Raw genomic sequence first — 6,818 nt, forward strand, 5'->3', positions numbered from 1 at the left:
GTCTCACCTACTTTGGTCATGTTGTCAGAAGGAACCCTTTCCTGGAGAAGGATATTGTGCTTGATAAAGTGAAGGGTCATCAAAAAAGGGAGTGACTCTCAATGAGATGGTTTGACACAGTGGCTGCAACAATGGGCTCAGGTATAGCAAGGATTGTTAGGCTGGCACAGGACTGGGCAGTGTTTCGTTCTGTTGTATGTAGGGTTGCTGAGTTGGAGCTGACTCAACAGCACCTAACAACAACAACAACATACTTTTACTCATTATTATAGTTTTATTGTTTATCTGAAATTTATGTATAACTGGGCACCTGTGTTTTTGTTTTCTAAATTTGGCAGCCCTAATTGAGTGCCCACTGTGGGCTGTGCGTTGGAGGTGCAGCAACAGCAGATCTCATATCTCCCAGTCTAGTAGGGGAGACAGGAAAGTAAAAAAATCCCTACCATAAGGAAGGGTGGGTCTTCTTATAGGGGAATTTCAGGGTCCCTTGAGGTACAATGGTTAAGCCCTTGGCTGCTAACTGAAAGTTTGGTGGTTTGAACCCATCCAGTGGCTCCACAGGAGAGAGACCTGGTTGGTCATCTGCTCTCATAAATATTACTGCCTAGAAAACCCTGTGGGACAGTTCTACTCTGTCACTGAGTCAAAATCATCTTGATGACACCTAACAATACAACCTGGGCACTCACGAAAGGAGGAACTGGAGGAAGTGAACTTGAATTAAATCTTAAGAAGTATGTGGGAAGTTGACCATGGGGTGGGTGATCACTGGAATTAGGGAGACGAGATGTGATTCCATCGGTTGTGCAAGGAGCCCCACCCTTAAATGACTACCTTCTGGGTGGGCTTAACTGGGACAGGGCTAATGCTGTTTGGAGGAGCCACAGTCAAGGCTAATGTGCAAGATTCACAGATAAAAACAAAGGAAATGGAAACTGTGTGTGGAACCTCTTCTTTCTATAAAACACTGAAGCAGAGAAGGATCCATGACGGCAAATTGAGTGCTTAGAGGTCAGAAGCACTCAGCACAGGACCAGGCACACTGTGGAGTCCCCTCTCCACCCCCACTGGCTACTCCTGATGATTCCACCTCTGTCTCCAGCTGCTCATTATAAAAACCCCAGGCAAGCAACACTAGCACCCTTGACCTTGGCCTCTGCTGCTGGAACTGACTTTTGCCATGATTGCTAATATTTCTTTCCTATTTTTCCTCTGAATCAACATTAGCTTTACTAGTTCCCCTCCCTCTGCCTGATAAGGATGGGGTAACGGCATCTGTACCGAGATGGGGTGTGCTTTTCTTGCCTTGTTAGAATGGCAGCTCCTATCTGACTGAAGATGGGCTGTGAGCCAGACCCCAACAATGGACGCCTTGTGAACAGGCCCTGGGGGTGTGTGCTGGGAGCCCACAATTTAACACACACACAACCCTTCCTGGTGCCACCTTCTTATCACCTGCCACTGAGCCTTTGCCAGCGCTGGTCTGTAACCCAACCCCCTGTAATTGCATGTCCCAGATAAAGCATTCCTGGGCTCAGGCCACAGGTAAACATTGACTAAGGGTGCAGGGAGGCACTGCTCATGACTGAGGGGACTCTGAGTGTCCAGCACTCTCTTTAGAATGGTCCTGGATGACAGTGAGAAAGTCACTACACAAGACAGGCAGGCAGTCTTAGTTCTACATGCCTTGGAGCCAGAGTGTTGAGGGAGCCCCCGGCCTGCTCAAAAAGAATGGTTTCTCTTCTCCCTCTATGCCCAGTCTACCTCCTGTTCTTCCTTCCCAGTTGGTACTGACTGACTCATTGTGATTCCCTACACATCAGAATAGAACTGTGCTCCGTAGAGTTTTCAGTGCTAGAATTTTCAGATGTAGATCACCAGACCTTTCTTGTGAGTCATTTCTCTTCCTTAGCTTCCTCATTTTCTGTATTTCTCAACCCTTTTCAGTCTCTGTACTGTTTAACCATCCTGTCTCTCACTTTCTTTCTCTAGATCTCTCCCTTCTCAAACCCGGCTTCTCTCTTCTCATCTTCCTTTTATTCCTTGGGTCTCTTCCCCTAGGGAGCTCAGATAAACCCCAAGAAGAGAGGTTCTGATGGCTTTTTCCCATATCCCCATGAGCCTGACTTCTCCGTGAAATCTAAGGTGCAGTGGGGAAAGCAACCAGTCCATGACCAGTATCTCTGACTCTTGGTGGACTGGGGTCAGCATCAGGCTTGCCTGGCATGGCTGCTTCCTTCCTGGGACAGGCCCACACCTGCAAGCAGGACAAGGTGCTGGTTCTGCTCCACTTTCCCTTTCACTAGAGCCGGATGTTCTTCTTCCTGTCACCCTATGCATAGTCTGACTGAGGTCTCACAAGGGTCAAGGCAGGGCTTACCCAGGATCCTTGGGTTACATACATAAGGAGACAGATTACATTGATGCATAGCTGCCCAGTCCACTACCCAGCCTCCTCCCCCAGCCCACTCCTACCTAGGAGGTCCTGTCATGTGTGGGTACTCTGCAGTCCCTGGGGCATCCACTATCTGCCATCACTCTGCTTCTGGCACAGAGACCCTCACCAGGCTTTCCAAAGCCAAACCTTGAAGTATTCCACAAGCTGGCCTCCTGCAAGGCATGTGGGCTGCAGGGTCCAGGATACTCACAACCCGAGAGGACACCCTGGGAAAGGTGCTGACACGGGGGCTTCTTTGTAGGGAGTTGGCAGCTTTATAGAAGTTCCCAAGGAAAGAGATTTAAAGCTTTGAATCCTGTCACTCCAGGGACAACTCCCCATCCCCAGTGCATTCACACTGAGTGCCTGCATGCCCAGGCCTCTCCTTCTGGCCTCAGCTACTGTAGGCATGGCTTGGCTCTCAGGCCGGACAGAGATGCTGGGGTGAACTCAGGCCATGCTGAGGAGGCACCTCAGGCTGTGTGGCTTGACCCCACAGGCAGATCTCTTAACTGATGCCTGTGAGTTTCAGTACCTATGAGGCTTCTGCTCTTTTGAGCACTTTGTGCTAAAAGTTAAAGGTCACAAGCAGTGAGCAGGTACAAGGACACAGAGAAAAGGCTCTGCCTCAAGGCACCTACAATGGGCCCAAGAAGCCCCAGAGCTAGGGAAAGGAGAGTATTCACCAGCCTCAGGGGCCAGGAATCCAGGAAGGGAAAGCAGGTCAGGAGAGGGTCTGGATTTAGTTTGTAGGCCTGTGGGCAACCATGACCTCGTAGGAGGCAAAGCCTCAAAGTCCACCCATTCCCAGCTAACTGCTGTGTTGGAACAACGTGATCTTCAGAACCAGGCTTCTGTGGTGGACAGCAGGAGTTCCCACAGAGGACCCACCCCCGCTGCCTTCTAGGCAGTTTGTAAGGGATCTCTGGAGTCAGATTGGGTTCAAATCCTGGCCATGTACTTACTAGTAGGGTGGGTTTTAGCAAGCCACTTCCTTAACATCCCAGACCCTTGGTTTTCTTATCTGTAAAATAAGAATAATACAACTTCATGTTCACCAGTTTTAAGCAAAAATCTTAGAGAAAATACAGAAGTACCTGCTCATAGAAGGTGCTTCAGAAATGGTGGGCAGCTCTTCTTCTTTTCATTGTAAATCCTAGTAGCTGTTATTGTTATGAGGTACCATTGAATCGGTTCTGCCTCATAGCAACCCTATGGACAACAGAACAAAATATTGCCTGGTTCTAGACCATCCTCACAACTGTTGCTATGTTTCAGCCCATTGTTGCAGCCACTGTGTCAATCCATCTTGTTGAGGGTCTTCCTCAGTTTCGCTGACCCTCTACTTTACCAAATAGGATTTCTTTCTCGAGGGACTGGTCCCTCCTGACAACTCGTCCAAAGTATGTGAGACAAAGTCTTACCATCCTCACTTCTAAGGACAATTCTGGCTATGCTTCTTCCAAGACAGACTTATTTGTTCTTTTGGCAGTCCATGGTATATTTTATATTCTTTGCCAACACGACCCTTCAAATGTGTCAATTCTTCCATGGTCTTCCTTGTTCATTGTCCAGCTTGTGCATGCATGTGAGGCAACTGAAAATACCATGGATAGGGTCAAGCACACCTGAGTGCTCAGGGTGGTATCTTTGCTTTTTAACACCTCAACGAAGTTTGTAACATGGAACAAGAAATATCATTGCTCATGTCAGATTGATCTTAGCTGAAAGCAGAGAATACCAGAAAGTTGTTTACCTGTGTTTTGTTGACTGTGCAACAGCATTCAACCATGTGGATCATAACAAATTATGGATAGCATTGAGAAGAATGAGAATTTCAGAACACTAAGTGTGTGCTCATGAGAAACCTGTAGACCCAGAGGCAGTCGTTAAAACAGAGCAAGGGAATTACATGGTTTAAAATCAGAAAAGGTGTGCATCAGGGTTGTGTCCTTTCACCATATTTATTCAATCTGTACACTGAACAAATAATACAAGAAGGTGGACTACATGAAGAAAACTGTGGCATCAGGATTGGAGGAAGAATCATGAACAACCTGAGATGTGCAAATGATACAACCTTGCTTGCTGAAAGTGAAGAAGACTTGAAGCACTTACTGATAAGGAACAGAGACTATAGCCTTCAGTATGGATCAGAGCTCAACACAGGGAAAACAAAAATCCTCACAACTGGACCATTAAGCAACATCACAGTGAATGGAGAAAAGATTGAATTTGTCAGGGATTTCATTTTTCTTGGATCCAAAATCAATACCCATGGAAGTAGTAGTCAAGAAATCAGAAGATGTATTCCACTGGGCAACTCTGTTCAAGAGCTCTCTTTAAAGTGTTACAGAGCAAAAATGTCACTTTGAGGACAAAGGTGCTCTTGACCCAAGCTGTGGTATTTTCAATAGCTTCATATACATGTGACAATGAAGAAAGAAGACCACAGAAGAACTGATACACCTGGCTTATGGAGTTGGCAAAGAATACCGAAAATACCATGGACTGCCAGAAGAATGGAAAAATCTGTCCTGGAAGAAATGCAGCCAGAATGCTCCTTAGAAATGATAATGGCCAGACTGTCTCAAGTACTTTGGTCATGTTGTCAGAAGGGACCAATCCCTGGAAAAGGATATCATGGTTGCTACAGGGTCAGTGAAAAAAGGGAAGACCCTCAATGAGATGGACTGACACAGTGGCTGCAATGATGGGCTCAAGCATAGCAAGGATTGTGAGGATGGTGCAGGATCAAGCAGTGTTTTGGTCTGTTGTAGACAGGTTCTCTACAAGTCAGAACTGTCTTGACACCTAATAACAACAACAACTTTCAGCCAAGTTCTATCTGACATCAACAATGATATTCCTCATTCCATATCCTCTTCTGAGTCTGACTTGAATTTCTGGCAGTTCCCTGTCAATACACTGCTGCAACTATTTTTTTAATTATCTTCAGCAAAATTTTACTTGTGTGTAATATTAATGATATTGTTCAATAACTTCTGCATTCTGTTGGATCTCCTTTCTTTGGCATGGGCAGAAATATGGATCTCTTCTAGTCAGTTGGCCAGGTAGCTGTTTTCCAAATTTCTTGGCATAGACGTAGGAGTAAGAGTAGGAGTAATGAAGTTGATTCTGAGTCACAGTGATCTCATATGTGTCAGTGTAGAACTGTGCTCCATTAGGTTTGTGTGTTGTGTGTGTGTGCATGTGTCTGTATGTGTGAACATATGCACAGCAGAGCATACACCCACTCAACAATTTCTACATGTACAGTTCAATGACATTAGTTATACTCTCCACAGTGTGTGACCATTCTTGCCGTTTCTGCTCACATTATTTCATCAACATTGACTTAGACTCAGTTCCCCATAAACTACTCATCTATATCTTAGAGTTAGTGTTGTAAATTTGATCTCATATAGATAATTTTTTAAAAAAGCACAATGCTCAAGGCAAACATTCTTTACTAATTCAGCTAAACTGTTGTTCAGTTAAAAGATGACTTACAGGGGTTAATTTCAATTCAAGGTTCAAAAATATTCTTAGGGAGACAGACTCAGGGCTTCCTCCAGCCTCAATGGATCCAATAAGTCGAGGTTTTATAAGAAATTTTTATATTCTATTCCACTTTTTCCCTCTTTTGATCAGAATTCATCTATTGAGTCCTTGATGAAAACATTCAGTAATGGTAGTCAGGCACCATCCAGTTCTGATCATATGTCAAAGGTAGCAGTTAATGGAGACAACTTCCTCTGCTGCTCCAGGTGGATAGAGACCAACTGTATCTTAGATAGCTGCTGGGAAGTTTTTAAGACCCCCAGATACTACTCTTCATTGGGGGGGGGGGGGGTAGAACAGAAACTCTAAAAACTGTGGCAACCCCAGGTAACCACTGATCTCTATATATTTACCTATCCTTGTCATTTCATGTAAGTGAGGTCATACAATTTTTGTCCTTTCAAGATTGACTATTTCATTCAGTGTAATATCTTTGAGGTTCATTTATGTTATGATATACATCAGGACTTCATTTCTCTTTATGGCTGAGTAGTATTCTATTGTATGCATGTACCACATTTTGCTTATCTATTCATCTGTTGGAAAAAACAAGTCAACAAGAGCCAACATATGACCTTGAGTATATCCCAAGTAGGGATATACTGAGGTAGGCAGGCCGGGGGCTTGGAGGCCACTTTTCCCTTGGGTGTGGCTCTATAATAAGACAGGGGCCTGAGGTAGGCAGGCCTGGGGCTTGGAGGCTGCTTTTCACTTGGGTGTGGCTCTTTATGAAGGGCGGGGACTGAGGTAGGTGGGTCCAGGGCTTGGAGGCTGCTTTTTGCTTGAGTGTGGCTCTATATTAAGGCCAGGGCCTGAG

Source organism: Orycteropus afer, unplaced genomic scaffold (genome assembly GCF_000298275.1).
Source record: "Orycteropus afer afer isolate SDZICR_OR568_19922 unplaced genomic scaffold, OryAfe1.0 scaffold00124, whole genome shotgun sequence".
In the NCBI taxonomy this organism is placed as follows: domain Eukaryota; kingdom Metazoa; phylum Chordata; class Mammalia; order Tubulidentata; family Orycteropodidae; genus Orycteropus; species Orycteropus afer.